This window comes from Misgurnus anguillicaudatus, chromosome 14, assembly GCF_027580225.2.
Source record: "Misgurnus anguillicaudatus chromosome 14, ASM2758022v2, whole genome shotgun sequence".
Lineage (NCBI taxonomy): Eukaryota > Metazoa > Chordata > Actinopteri > Cypriniformes > Cobitidae > Misgurnus > Misgurnus anguillicaudatus.
The window spans coordinates 8,816,028-8,830,331 of record NC_073350.2 but is presented as its reverse complement, the minus strand read 5'-3'; the positions used below and the strand labels follow the sequence as shown (position 1 = coordinate 8,830,331).

Sequence of the window (14,304 nt, the reverse complement as noted above, 5' to 3'; positions counted from 1 at the left end):
ACTCAGAGTCTAAAACAAGGAGGGCATATTACGTGTTCATTGTATTTTCATTTTAACCGAGCAGCTATGGTTGAGCGTTTCACACACAAACACACACCTCTCCAGAGCACGTTGACACTGACTGAAGGACGCATGCGCTTTTAACTTGTAAACGCAAGGGTGTGTGGGTAATGTAGTCTCTGCTCTCGGTGGAACAAATTAGGAAGCGTACATTAAGGGCGCTCTGAAAAGCGGCAGCGCAGCCAAATGATTAAATTAAACCTCTGATTTTTAAACAGATGAGCGTTCCGGTACGCTAAAAGCACGTTCTGGGCGCACGTAGAGGTGGTGGTACGCTCAAGAGCTATTTTTAGAAGTGGCGGTACTGAGTACCGGGGCGTTCCGGCCCACTTAAAGCACTGGTTCAAACACAAATACTGATAAAAAATGTATAGCTTGTAATGCACTGTAAGTTGCTTTGGATAAAAGTGTCTGCCAAATGCAAAAATATAAATTTACAGAGGAATCCACATGGCTTAATAAAGTTTTTTGTGGTAATCCATGTGATTTATAAACTGTAATACTAGCTTTCGTTGACGGCACCATTTTGGAGTTTTATGGTAATGGGCGTTTGTTGTCATGGGCACATTACGCAGTGACTCTTCTGAATCGCATGAGTCCAAGATGGCGCCGCTAGCGGAAGCTAGTTATAGTAGTTTATAAAGTCAGAATTTGTTTCCTAATCCTCCTAATCCTTACTAAAATAACTCCAAATGTGTTCATCTGATAGATAATGGACATATGTATCTCAGATTGGTTGAGGGTGAACACATCAGGGAGTAATATTGATAATTGGCCTGGAGTATCTCTTTAACTCGCACTACTGTGATGCAGTCAATTTTGGAATGAGAAAGTGTTTTCTCTAAGGCTACGTTTACACGTTAACAATCTGAAAAGAAAACGCAAAAGTGACCTTGCGTTATCACTTTTTATTTTGCGTTTATACAAAGGAAATCTGCGTGCATATGGTGACGCAAAAGTGTGTGATATTCGATGTAGTATGCACTCCAGGCAGCTAGATGGCAATGTGAAGCACTAACACACAACACCACCAAGTCCGCACGCCTGCGTACAACCCTCTTCTTTGTTCTCCCAGGTCTCGTACGAAGCCGTCTTGTTTGCCTCCGACGAGTTGGCGCATCAACAATTTGATAGAGGTAATTAATGTGCCTTCTCTTATCAGAAATACTAGCTGTGAATATTTCGTACAACTGCTGGAAAGGCTCTTGTATATTTATCAGAGCTGCTATGGCAACTTGAAGGTCGGACGTATGGAAATAATCCGACATGTTTGTTGTTATTTTCCTGAACTAGCGTATGCCTGTGACGCTTATGCCACGAGAGCCCCGTGAGCAGACTTTTGCGTTTTTACCCTTTAAATGGGAATGCGAGGGTAGATAGTTTTTAAGATTTCCACTTTGGAGGGTGGTTTCACTTTTTTGCTTTTTTAAGCCCCCAAAAACGGCATTACCTTGTAAACGAAAGGCACATCCGATAAAATATTTGTACGTTTTCACACTCAAGTGTTCTCGTGTAAACAGGCCCTTAGAGAGAAAGAAAGAGTGATGTCTCCCTTTAAAGTGGACTTTGAGCTTTGTAATACTGTAGATCCTATTTATGCTCAAACAGCATCATTACACCCAAACTAAAGTTGTATGTTTCCTGCAGGCAACACAATGAAAAACTTCTACAAGAAAATAAACAGAAAGAACCAGATCTTTTATTCAGAAACAGTAAATGGTGCAGTTATGAAATGTGCATAAAATTGTAAAATGGTGAAATAGTACAAAAGTGCAATGTTAATCCTAATGTTATTAACCCTCATAAGCCCTGATTTTCCTGTATACGTTTTAGTTCCTTGGGGGTAAAAATGACCCCAGAGATTAAAAGAGTCATTACAAAAAATAAATACATTTTAAATGATACAAATAATATATCATTTTTTTCATTTACTTCCCATCTATACATTAATGCTGTGTCTTGCTAGATATGAAGTACTTTTATACCCATTTACCACTCAATTCCTCAACTACACCATTAGCTTGCTTGAAAAATATCACATTTTTATGAAAAATTCACATAAATTATCCTCTAAATTTGATTTAAGTTGTTTTAAGATATTGATCTAGATGTTATGTGTTGAATTCAGCCATTTGGTGTTTAGAAAAAAACAGTTTTATGGTTACAGTTTAGGAAATAAACCAGCAGAGGCCCATAGAGACCCATTCATTTCACTGAATGTGGCCAACTGCTCAACATCGTGTGTGTGTGTGTGTGTGTGTGTACCTGGTAATTATCACGTTGTGGGGACCAATTGTCCCCACAAAAATAGGAATACCAGTGTTTTTGTGACCTTGTGGGGACATTTTGATGTCCCCATGAGGAAACATGCTTATAAATCAAACAGAATGATGTTTATTGAAAATGTGAAGTAGTAGAAGTGTTTCTGTGATGGTTGGGGTTAGGGAATGGGGTAGGTAAGTGGAAACGAATATAAAGTTTGTATGGTATAAAATGCATTACGTCTATGGAATGTCCCCACAAAACATGGAAACCAGAATGTGTGTGTGTGTGTGTGTGTGTGCACCTGTGTGAGTATTTTAGATCTTTGTTTTGCATCTGTGGCTGATTTTTTTTTTGTTGCCAAATTCTATAAGAAATGCTCTCTGTGGCAGTCATACCTTTGTGTGTTTGTGTGTGTCTGTTTGTGCGTGTGATTGAGCATGTATTTTCTATGTAAAAATTGTGCTCTAGTACCAAACCTACCTTTCTGTGTTGAAATTTTCAGATTTATTCTGGATGCATTGATTTTTTTTTGACAAATAAAAAGAAAAAAAAAGATTTTTTTGCATTTCCCATTCATTTCAATTGAGGTCATTTTTACCCCTAAAGGGACTAAGTAAGTGAATTTATTACGCCTCTTTGGAACGACCCAATCAAGCCCAGTTTTTTATATGAATCTTGACAGATAATCTGGAAAAGTCACAAAATCTTATCCCACTGAGATGAAGGGAACCATGTTTTTAAACTAAAGAAAAGTGGCTTGGGGGCCCCAAGGGTCTTATTAGGGTTAAAGACTTAAACATTCAAATCTGAATGCTGCACAATATTCACATGGTGAAAACAGAAAAGCCACTTCCCTTCTCACACACTGCTTAGACACATAAGTCAGAGAAAACGAAACTTGAGTTGTATCTGAGCGGTTGAACTTCCCTCACTGTTCGTCTCCACGTGCAGTAAAATGGCAGAAGCCAGTATTTCAGTGGCTCAGGATCAGTTAATCTGTCCAGTGTGTCTGGATCTACTGAAGGATCCAGTGACCATTCCCTGTGGACACAGTTACTGTATGAGATGTATTACAAACTACTGGAATCAGAAGGATCAGAAGAAAGACTACAGGTGTCCTCAATGCAGACAGACCTTCACTACAAGACCTGCTCTGAGTAAAAACACCATACTGGCTGAAATGGTGGAGAAACTGAAGAAGACTGAAGTACAAGCTGATGTTTCTGCTCAGTGTTCTGCTGGAGATGTGCCGTGTGACGTCTGTACTGAAATCAAACACAAAGCTGTCAAGTCTTGTCTGATGTGTCTGAACTCTTACTGTCAACATCACCTCCAACAACATGAGACTTTCTTCAAAGGAAAGAGACACAACTTGATCGAGGCCACTGGACGACTTCAGGAGAACATCTGCCCTCAACATGAGAGACTACTGGAGATTTACTGTCGTACTGATCAGCGGTGTGTGTGTGTTATCTGTGTACGATGGATGAACATAAAAATCATGACACCGTATCAGCTGCAGCAGAGAGAACTGAGAAACAGGTATGAACTCACAACATAGACTTTCTGTATATATTAATGATAAACTGTTAATGTCAAATAATAAACATTCATGATCCTCTTATACTATTAGGAGTCATAATTCATAAAAATAGGGTACACTGTAAAATATTTTGTAATATAAACCCTGAATTAAAAATGTATCTTAATGATATAGATTGTTACTTTATATTTTTGGTCATTATTTTATTTTCACAAAAGAGGATTTTAGGTGATACAAAGAGAAAATACCATCAGAGAATGAAGCAGATAGAAAAGGAGTTTAAGGATCTGAGAGATGTTATTGAGTATCATAAGGTGAGTTTTCATGAGAAGTTTGAGTGCTGGAGAAGTTTCAGTCTGACTGAACCTCGCTGTGTGATGTAAGATCTGATTGTAATGTGTGTGTGTGTGTGTGTGTTTGTGTGATAACAGCGCTCTGCACAGGCAGCAGTAGAGGACACTGAAAGGATCTTTACTCAACTGATCCGCTCCATTGAGAGAAGATGCTCTGAGCTGATAAAGCTGATCAGAGATCAGGAAAAGACTGCAGTGAGTCAAGCTGAAAAACGTCTGGAGCGACTGAAGCAGGAGATGGATGATCTGAGGAGGAGAGACGCTGAGCTGGTGAAACTTTTACACACAGATGATCACATCTATTTCCTAAAGGTAACACAACCACTGATAAACAACACGATGCTTTTAGTTACATCTTGATATTAGAGAAGAAAATTCATTTCATAATATTACCATTACTTTAAGTAAAGCATTATAGTTTGAGATATTACAAAGTGATTTAAAAATGATAAGCACAAATACGGTTAAAATTCAGGATCAGGTCAGCTGTTTGTTTACTTAATTGTGAACTTAATTTCATTATAGAAAACTTTATTAACTTAAATTTTAGAAAACTAAATTAATCTTGATCTGCATAACAAGAATCAAATAATGTTTCATTTAGCCAATAAATGCGCCATAAAAAGCCTTGTGATGGTAACCCCAAAAAATAATAAATATATAACACAAACTCCTCAAAATCTCCCACATGAATGAACAATAAACACAATAAACAATCTCTTCTCATTGTTTCTGTAGAGTTTTCAGTGGGTCTCTCTTGGATGTAAAGATGAACCCAACATCACTTTTACTTCTCAACCCTCTTTTGATGATGTGAGAAAGTCTGTATCTATATTGGATGAAAAACTTGAGGGTTTCTACAAAGAGATTGACAAGATATCTTATAGAGGTAAGAAAATTCTTGTAATATAAAAAAGAATCTCAAAGCATATAAAAAATATATAGGGGGGGTTATATGTACTGTATGCCTACTTTTAAAATTACAATTGCAGCCATTATTTCTTTTTATGTCTTTAGTAACATCCATCAAGATAACACCCACCAATGAACCAAAAACCAGACAGGAGTTTCTTCAACATCAACGTCAACCTCAATTTTATGATTGGTATAGAACACCTAGACTGTGGAAGATCAAGAAGCACCTGATTAGATGACCTCAGTGATCTAGCCGGAACAGGGCCAGAGTGGGACTCATTTTCAGCCCTGGAGTTTCATGCCTTAGACCGGCCTACTTTGGTTCATGACTGTCTATATTAAAATAATATCATTAAACCCTCAGTAGCCTACATAAGTCTGCAATAGTGCACTATTCTCTGCAGCCTTGCAATTTATTGTATTTTTTAAAATATATAATTTCCAAATCAATGCAAATACAGTACTCTAAACTATTATGATTTTTGCTTTAATCTTGCTTCCCTATCATTAGGTATTTAAATATTATTCAATTAAACATATTCAAAAACTACTGTAAGTGAACAAAGGTGTTTGTGTTTTTCTTTATATTTCTATTTAAAAAAATAGTGGGTCTTGAGATTACCTGTTGGGTTGAAAAAGTTTAGAAACTCATGATATATAATACACAAGCAAGATTTATGCAGAGGAAACAGATGGAAAAATAAAAATCCTTATCTTAACTTTTAGTGCTTAGATCATGTACATTGCCAAAAAACATAAGGTAGATAAAAGAACATATTTAATGGACTTTTGTCCAAAACTGAATGTTAGTTTTACTTGAGAATTTATATGAAACGTTTTCAATAAACTGATGAGTTTTGCGTTAAATAGGTTTTGTTATCAATAGACAATGAATAATAATGACTATTCATAGACCATTCATTATTGCATCTATGACTTAGATTTAAAAAATTACGATTTGTCTCATTTTCCTTTTAGTGACTGTTCGTATCAGGTCGCGCATCTAGATCAAATATAGACGCGTCTGAAACTAAACTCGTGTTCAAAGGCAAGCGCTTTGAAAAGCAGAAGAAAACCGCTCTTCCTGCGTTCAAATTTTTTTAAGCCGGCAAATTACGCGAGTGGGGATGGATAAGTGCTGGCAACTTAGGGACAGCAACCTTCAACCCGGTGGCATGACAACACCGGCCCTTGTGGACAAAAAACAGACCGGCCCACCAGGACTTCTTCCGTCTTGGTCCTCCCTATGGCCAATACGGGCATGAGCCGGAGTATAGACACGTAGCAGCTCTGATAAATAAGAAGGTGCCCTTCCCTTTAAAATCTAAAACACAAAAAAAAAGTAAAATCTATTCTAAAACTAACCGGTAGCCAATGCAGCAAAGCCAAAACTGGGGTAATATGCTCCCGTTTCCTTGTCCCGGTTAAAAGCCGAACCGCTGCATTTTGAACGAACTGCAAACGTTTAAGAGACGACTGATCTATACATAAAGGGCGTTGCAGTAATCTAATCAAGACGTAATAAAAGCATGGATTACTTTCTCAAAATCTTTGCGTGGCAAATAGGGCTTAACCTTTGCCGCAATCTCAATTGAAAGAAACTAGATTTTACTACAGAGCTAATGTGTTTCTCAAATTTAAAAGTGCTATCAAAAATAACTCCAAGATTCTTAGTAAAGGGACAAATATGTGAACTTAGGTCGCCAAGTACATCAAGACCAGCACTCAAATTACCCAGATGATTAAACACAACCACTTCAGTCTTACTATTTGTTAGAATTTAAATGTTGTTCCCCCACACCCCACATTTATATATTTGATATATTTTCATAGAACCTTGTATATTTCTTTATTGTTATACTCGTATGATTAATGAAGCAATGAAACGGTTCATTTGTCTTGTATTTACTAAGCTATGCACAAAAGCTCGACATGGGCTGATCAGTCCAGGTCATGAAGTTCGACCAGACTTCCTTGTTCCAATCTCCTCTTCCTCTGCTCTATTACACCATACAACTGTCTAAACATGATTATGTATTTGTATCCAGACGTTCTTGCAAAGGGACCATTCATGCGATTGTTCTCCAGACATGTTTGCTCAATAGCTGCTCACATGATTCTTCTAGACATTATCTAATGTTTATCAGGTGACTAGTGCTTCCTTTCTGTACCCTATATAATGTGAAGCCTGTCTAATAAACTTTGGTTTATGTTTGAACGGCATTTGGTGTCAGTGTCTTTCATAGCCCCTAATTTATATCAGAACTCTCTGCTGCTCATCTCAGACCTCCAGACTACGAAACATATTCCTAGACCTGCTTAGAATTAGATTCTAACACTATAATTGAGGCAAAGAAAGTTTTGTTCTAGCCATATTTTTAGATCTCTGAGATCGTTTAACAATGGCTGAACTGAGGATCCGATTCATTGTTTGTTTTTACATGCAGATAAATCTGTATATCGTCTGCATAGCAATGGAATGGGATGTTGTGTTTTTTTAAAAAAATGGCTCCTACTGGTAGCATATACAGTGAAAACAAAACTGGTCCCAATATGGAGCCCTGGGGGACACCACAAGTAAGTGGAGCAACAGAGGAACTAAAATCACCAAGGTTAACAGAGAAACTCCTGTCAGACAGATATGACTGAAACCATTTGAGGGCAATGCCCTTAATGCCTAAACAGTGCTCAAGTAATGATAAAAGAATTTAGTGATTGACTGTATCAAAAGCTGCAGTTAGATCCAGAAGTACCAAGACTGCAGAATTACCCGAATCAACAGCTAAAAGGAGATCATTATATACTCGCAAAAGGGCAGTTTAAGTACTATGATAGGGTTTAAAACCAGATTGAAATTTTTCATGGACACTAAATGTGTCTAGAAATGATTGCAGTTGGTTATAAACAACTCTCTCTAAAACTTTAGATAAAAAGGTAGTTTTGAAATAGGTCATAAATTTGACAGAACTGAATGATCCAAGTGGTTCTTTTTTTAAAGTGGTTGCACAACAGCATGTTTAAATGCAGCTGGTACACACTCTGAGCTGAGGGATGTATTGGCAAGTGAAACAATACTTGACCCAACAGTATTAAAAGCATTCCTCAACAAACACGCAGGAATAATATCATAAGGAGAGCTAGTGGGACGTAGCTGTTTGACTATGTCATAAACAGAAGAAAACGTAACCGGCTCAAACTGCTGAAAAACAGCTGAGCAAAAATTTACATTAGTACTAAAAGAGAGGGTAAAAGAGACAAGACACAGGGAACACGTGGTCTAGTAAACCAATACTGAGACCACGTGAACCCACACAAAACATGGGTCTGTCATGATTTTGCCACAATACTAGATTAAACAAAGCACAAGATGGCAGAACCATGACAAATACTAAATACAAAATATGCCCTTTATCAAGAGTTGGGACAGTAACAGACTGTATAAGATCAAATGTTTATAAAAATCTTAGTAGGATTTTACTTTAAATCTTTAGATTCATAACAGACATGTATGTTGAAGTCCCCAACAATAAAAAAGTATCATATTTCAGAGAAATTACACCCACAAAGTCAGCAAAATCTTGGATGAAGTCTTTATTATATTTAGGGGGTCAATAGAGCACCGCATATAACACAGTTGTGGGAGAATCTCTCTCAAATAATAACAGTCCAAAGCTGTAACACATGTCTACGCGGATCTCCCGACAATGAAATATGGATTTAAATACCTCCTAAATTACCTCTAAATTACCTCCTTTGCCGGGAGTCTGAGGAGAACTAAAAAAATTACATCGGGGAGGGAGCAGTTCAGAAAATGGAGAGTACTCACCAGCATGAAGCCAAGTTTCTGTCATAAACATAAAGTCAAGATCACGTGAAGTAAAAAGTCCTTCAGCACAAAGGTCTTATTGCCTCTCTGAACAGTCTCTGGGAGGCTGTACTCTTAAACAAAGACAATTATAAGATCATCCGTTTGGATCCAGTTAAAGCAATAAAACCTACTTGAAATACTTGGTAAGAAAAACTAGTGCAGTATACATTGTATAAATTATAGTATCTTAGCACTTATCTTATTATTGCCACCTTAAAGCTCACATAAAACACCACACACTGTTTCTGCTAATGTTAAAAGAGTAGTTCACTCAAAAATGGTCCCCATTGACTTGACCATAGTAATTTTTCCTACTATGAAAATTCAATGGGCCCCATTTTAAGAATGGACTACTCCTGTAATCTTATATACCTATAGAGTAGTATTGCACCCTTCAAATATATAAAGACCTTTTAGTTTTATCAGACTTATAAAAGACAGATCAGCTGTACGGATTCTTTAGGCATAAATCAGGGCAGGAGCAAATGTAAGTCCGTTTGCTTACATTTACAAGTATGCATTTACTTATATGCTACACCAATGTTATCTTGCACTGAACGATTTCTTATATATATAGCTTAGACTTTAAGCACATAATAACTAGATCTCAAATCAAGCATTTGAAGTATTTTAATAATTGGGGCTAAAAACAATGTTAAAATGTAGAAAACCCCTTTTATAATTAGTTACCTACCTGGATTAATCATGATTGACTTTTTGTAAAAAAAAACTTGATTTTAATGGTAATGTTTATATTGTGTGCCCACATTAAACCCACACTTTGTCCACAGTAAGCCCACACTTTGCCCAGTGTACCCACAGTTAGCCCACACTTTGCCCACAGCCCACACTTTGCTCAGTGTGCCCACATTAAAACCACACTTTGTCCACAGTAAGCCCACACTTTGCCCAGTGTACCCACAGTAAGCCCACACTTTGCCCACAGTTAGCCCACACTTTACCCAATGTGCCCACAGTAAGCCCACACCCAGCCCACACTTTGGGCTGTCCCACTGTGGGCCCGCTACCAGTGTGAAATGTGGGGCATCCTCCTTTCATGGACCAGGTCAGTGTTTGTTTGTAATGTGGGAGACTTGGTTTGCAAGGTTCAAAGTTACTAATGGTATTATCTTTCATAGGTCTGTCATAAATCATATGTGGTTTTCCTGTGTAACCAGTAAGGGGGACGTTGAGGTAAGACATTTGATTCTACTTTGTTTCTTTTTAGGAAAGGTACTGAAATGCCATTCTACACCATATATTAAACATAATATTATATTACTACTCTTATAATGTTAGTTCCTGCACTACAATGGTACCACACTGCCCATAGCTGTACATACCTTATCTATATGGTTCTTGCTGAATATAAATATTTATTGTGTTTTTCTTATAATATATTCTGTTTATACACTACATAAATCAATATTATTTATACTACTATTAGGTTACTGCTACTAAATCGCACATATCTGTACATGTTGTTCATACATGCTTCATATTACAAATCCATATTTATTCTGCTCTTACAAGGTAACAGCTAATAAACTGCACACATTTATATTTTGTTTATATTACTCTAACCACCTTCTGTAAACAAACAGCACTACTGTCTACACTGCACTATATTTTTTGCAGTTCTGGTTGGACACAAATTACACTTTTTTTTTTGTACTTGTACTCTGCATAATGACAATAAAGTTGAATCTAATCTAATTTCTTACCCTTTAGAGGAGAAGCACGGTTCAACAAAATTTTCTGCAAGAGATCAAAGCAGTGGGTCTTGAAGAAAAGCTTCATACCACACACCACACAGTTTGTAGACGAACTCATCCAGAAGGCCATTGACAAGACTCAATCCAAACATTGTGTTCAAAGTGCCAACCTAACATTGCACCAGTGCCTAAACCATCAAAGGACGCTGCCACAACTTCTTTCAAGTCGCTTCTGAGACTGACACTTTCTAATAATAATAATAATCACCTTTATTATATTATTATATTATAGTATATTATTATATACTGTGTGTATATATACCCACACACATAAGTATTATTATAATTTTTTTTGCTTTGTTTTTATTTTGTGCAGGACATTTTTAGATGTAAATTATGTTATTGTTTATTTTAATGTGTGCTTTTCACTGGTGGCACAATATTTTTCCTTTGTGAATAATAAAAAAATAAATTTCTTCATCTAACCCTGTCTTTTGTACACCAAAGTTATACATTATAGACTTGTGGAGGTGGAATGATTACTGTTACTGTGATTTAGCTGTCATTACTTACTTTACAAAATCATTTGGGTTAAAAATAAAGCCAAATATTATGCGTGTTACACAAGTTAGGCTTAAACTTAAAAAAATGCAAGAATGCTTTCCTCAAATTGCAGTTACTGTTTCTCTAAGCAAATACTCTAATGTAGCAACAATAAGGACTATAAAACGAACCACAACCAATGTGAGTTTTAACTTTTTATTAAAAAACAAACAATTCACACTTATAGCTCATCCAGAGCTTCATCCGTTTCTTTATAGCCGCTATATTGCCCGTGAGGAGCTGGATATCTATGTCTGATGTCCTGAACAACACAGGCAGGCAAAACAAGTCGGTGTCCTTTCCCCAGTCTTTCGCCTTGCAAAACCCATTCCATGAAATGACGATAGGATGTAAGTCGATATTGTCTAAAAACAGTAAGCACGAGGTTAGCAATGCAAGCTATTTTCACATACAATAAGCTAACATAGGTGTAAATATAACAACCATAGCTCAGCTGACGGACGTGAAAAACAAAATACTCACTTTATACCTCCGTTTCTCCCTGCGGGCTTTGGCTGGCGTTTCCAATTCACCTTCGGAATCCTGAAATAAGTTTCCAGGACTCGCCGTCCATGTGTGGATCAAAGCTTCGGTGCTGTGTTACACATACTGGCAGTGCTGTTTTCACAGCAGATTCAGCCATTTCAAGAAGAAAATGGCATTGCTGAAATTTGCTGATGTGGGCAGGCTCTTGGTTGGCAGGCATGAGGTGAGCAGGCTCTTGGTTGGCAGGCATGATGTGAGCAGGCTCTTGGTTAGCAGGCATGACGCGTGCAGGCTCTTGGTTGGCAAGCATGACGTGGGCAGGCTCTTGGTTGGCAGACTCTTGGTTGGCAGGGATGACGTGGGCAGGCTCTTGGTTAACAGGCATGACGTGGGCAGGCATGACGTGAACAGGCTCTTGGTTGGCAAACATGACGTGAGCAGGCTCTTGGTTGGCAGGCATGACGTGTGCAGGCTCTTGGTTGGCAAGCATGACGTGTGCAGGCTCTTGGTTGGCAAGCATGAGGTGCGCAGGCTCTTGGTTGGCAGGCAGGATGTGAGCAGGCTCTTGGTTGGCAGGCATGATGTGTGCAGGCTCTTGGTTGGCAAGCATGATGTGAGCAGGCTCATGTTGGCACGCATTACGTGAGCAGGCTCTTGGTTGGCAGGCATGATGTAAGCACGCTTTTGGTTGGCAGGCATGACGCGTGCAGGCTCTTGGTTGGCAAGCATGACGTGGGCAGGCTCTTGGTTGGCAGACTCTTGGTTGGCAGGGATGACCTGGGCAGGCTCTTGGTTGGCAGGCATGATGTGGGCAGGCATGACGTGAGCAGGCTCTTGGTTGGCAAGCATGACGTGAGCAGGCTCTTGGTTGGCAGGCATGATGTGAGCACGCTCTTGGTCGACAGTCATGACGCGTGCAGGCTCTTGGTTGGCAAGCATGACGTGGGCAGGCTCATGTTGGCACGCATTACGTGAGCAGGCTCTTGGTTGGCAGGCATGATGTGAGCACGCTCTTGGTTGGCAGGCATGACGCGTGCAGGCTCTTGGTTGGCAAGCATGACGTGGGCAGGCTCTTGGTTGGCAGACTCTTGGTTGGCAGGGATGACGTGGGCAGGCTCTTGGTTAACAGGCATGACGTGGGCAGGCATGACGTGAGCAGGCTCATGTTGGCACGCATTACGTGAGCAGGCTCTTGGTTGGCAGGCATGATGTGAGCACGCTCTTGGTTTTGGTTGGCAGGCATAACGCGTGCAGGCTCTTGGTTGGCAAGCATGGTTTGGAGGCATAAGGTGAGCAGGCTCTTGGTTGGCAGGCATGACATGGGCAGGCTCATGGCTGACAAGCATGACGTGGGTAGGCTCTTGGTTGGCAGGCACTTTTTCCACTTACCTTTTTTCACATACCCTTTTTACCAACCAAGAGCCTGCTCACATCATGCCTGCCAACCAAGAGCCTTTTTTCACTTACCTTTTACCTTTTTACCTACACTTACCCTTTACCACTTTCCTTTTTTTCACTTACCTTTTTCCACTTACCTCTGACCTTTTATTACCTTCACTTACCTCACACCCTTTTTTACCTTCACTCACGTCACACCTTTTTTTACCTTCACTTACCTCGCACCTTTTTGTTGGCTCTTGGTTGGCAAGCATGACGTGAGCAGGCTCATGTTGGCACGCATTACGTGAGCAGGCTCTTGGTTGGCAGGCATGAGGTGAGCAGGCTCTTGGTTGGCAGGCATGATGTGGGCAGGCTCTTGGTTGGCAGGCATGACGTGAGCAGGCTCTTGGTTGGCAGGCATGAGGTGAGCAGGCTCTTGGTTGGCAGGCATCAGGTGAGCAGGCTCTGGGTTGGCAGGCATGACGTGTGCAGGCTCTTGGTTGGCAAGCATGACGTGGGCAGGCTCTTGCTTGGCAGGCATGACGTGAGCAGGCTCTTGGTTGGCAGGCATGATGTGAGCAGGCTCTTGGTTGGCAGGCATGATGTGTGCAGGCTCTTGGTTGGCAAGCATGACGTGAGCAGGCTCATGTTGGCACGCATTACGTGAGCAGGCTCTTGGTTGGCAGGCATGACGCGTGCAGGCTCTTGGTTGGCAAGCATGACGTGGGCAGGCTCTTGGTTGGCAGGCATGATGTGGGCAGGCATGACGTGAGCAGGCTCTTGGTTGGCAAGCATGACGTGAGCAGGCTCATGTTGGCACGCTTTACATGAGCAGGCTCTTGGTTGGCAGGCATGATGTGAGCACGCTCTTGGTCGACAGTCATGACGCGTGCAGGCTCTTGGTTGGCAAGCATGACGTGGGCAGGCTCATGTTGGCACGCATTATGTGAGCAGGCTCTTGGTTGGCAGGCATGATGTGAGCACCCTCTTGGTTGGCAGGCAAGACGCGTGCAGGCTCTTGGTTGGCAAGCATGACGTAGGCAGGCTCTTGGTTGGCAGACTCTTGGTTGGCAGGGATGACGTGGGCAGGCTCTTGGTTAACAGGCATGACGTGGG

At 40.0% G+C, this 14,304-nt stretch overlaps 1 pseudogene; it reads left to right on the top strand.

Annotated features, from left to right (window-relative positions):
• The first annotated feature begins 202 nt into the window (after window positions 1-202).
• LOC129428179 (E3 ubiquitin-protein ligase TRIM8-like) lies at window positions 203-5,983 on the top strand (annotated as a pseudogene).
• The last annotated feature ends 8,321 nt before the right edge of the window (window positions 5,984-14,304 follow it).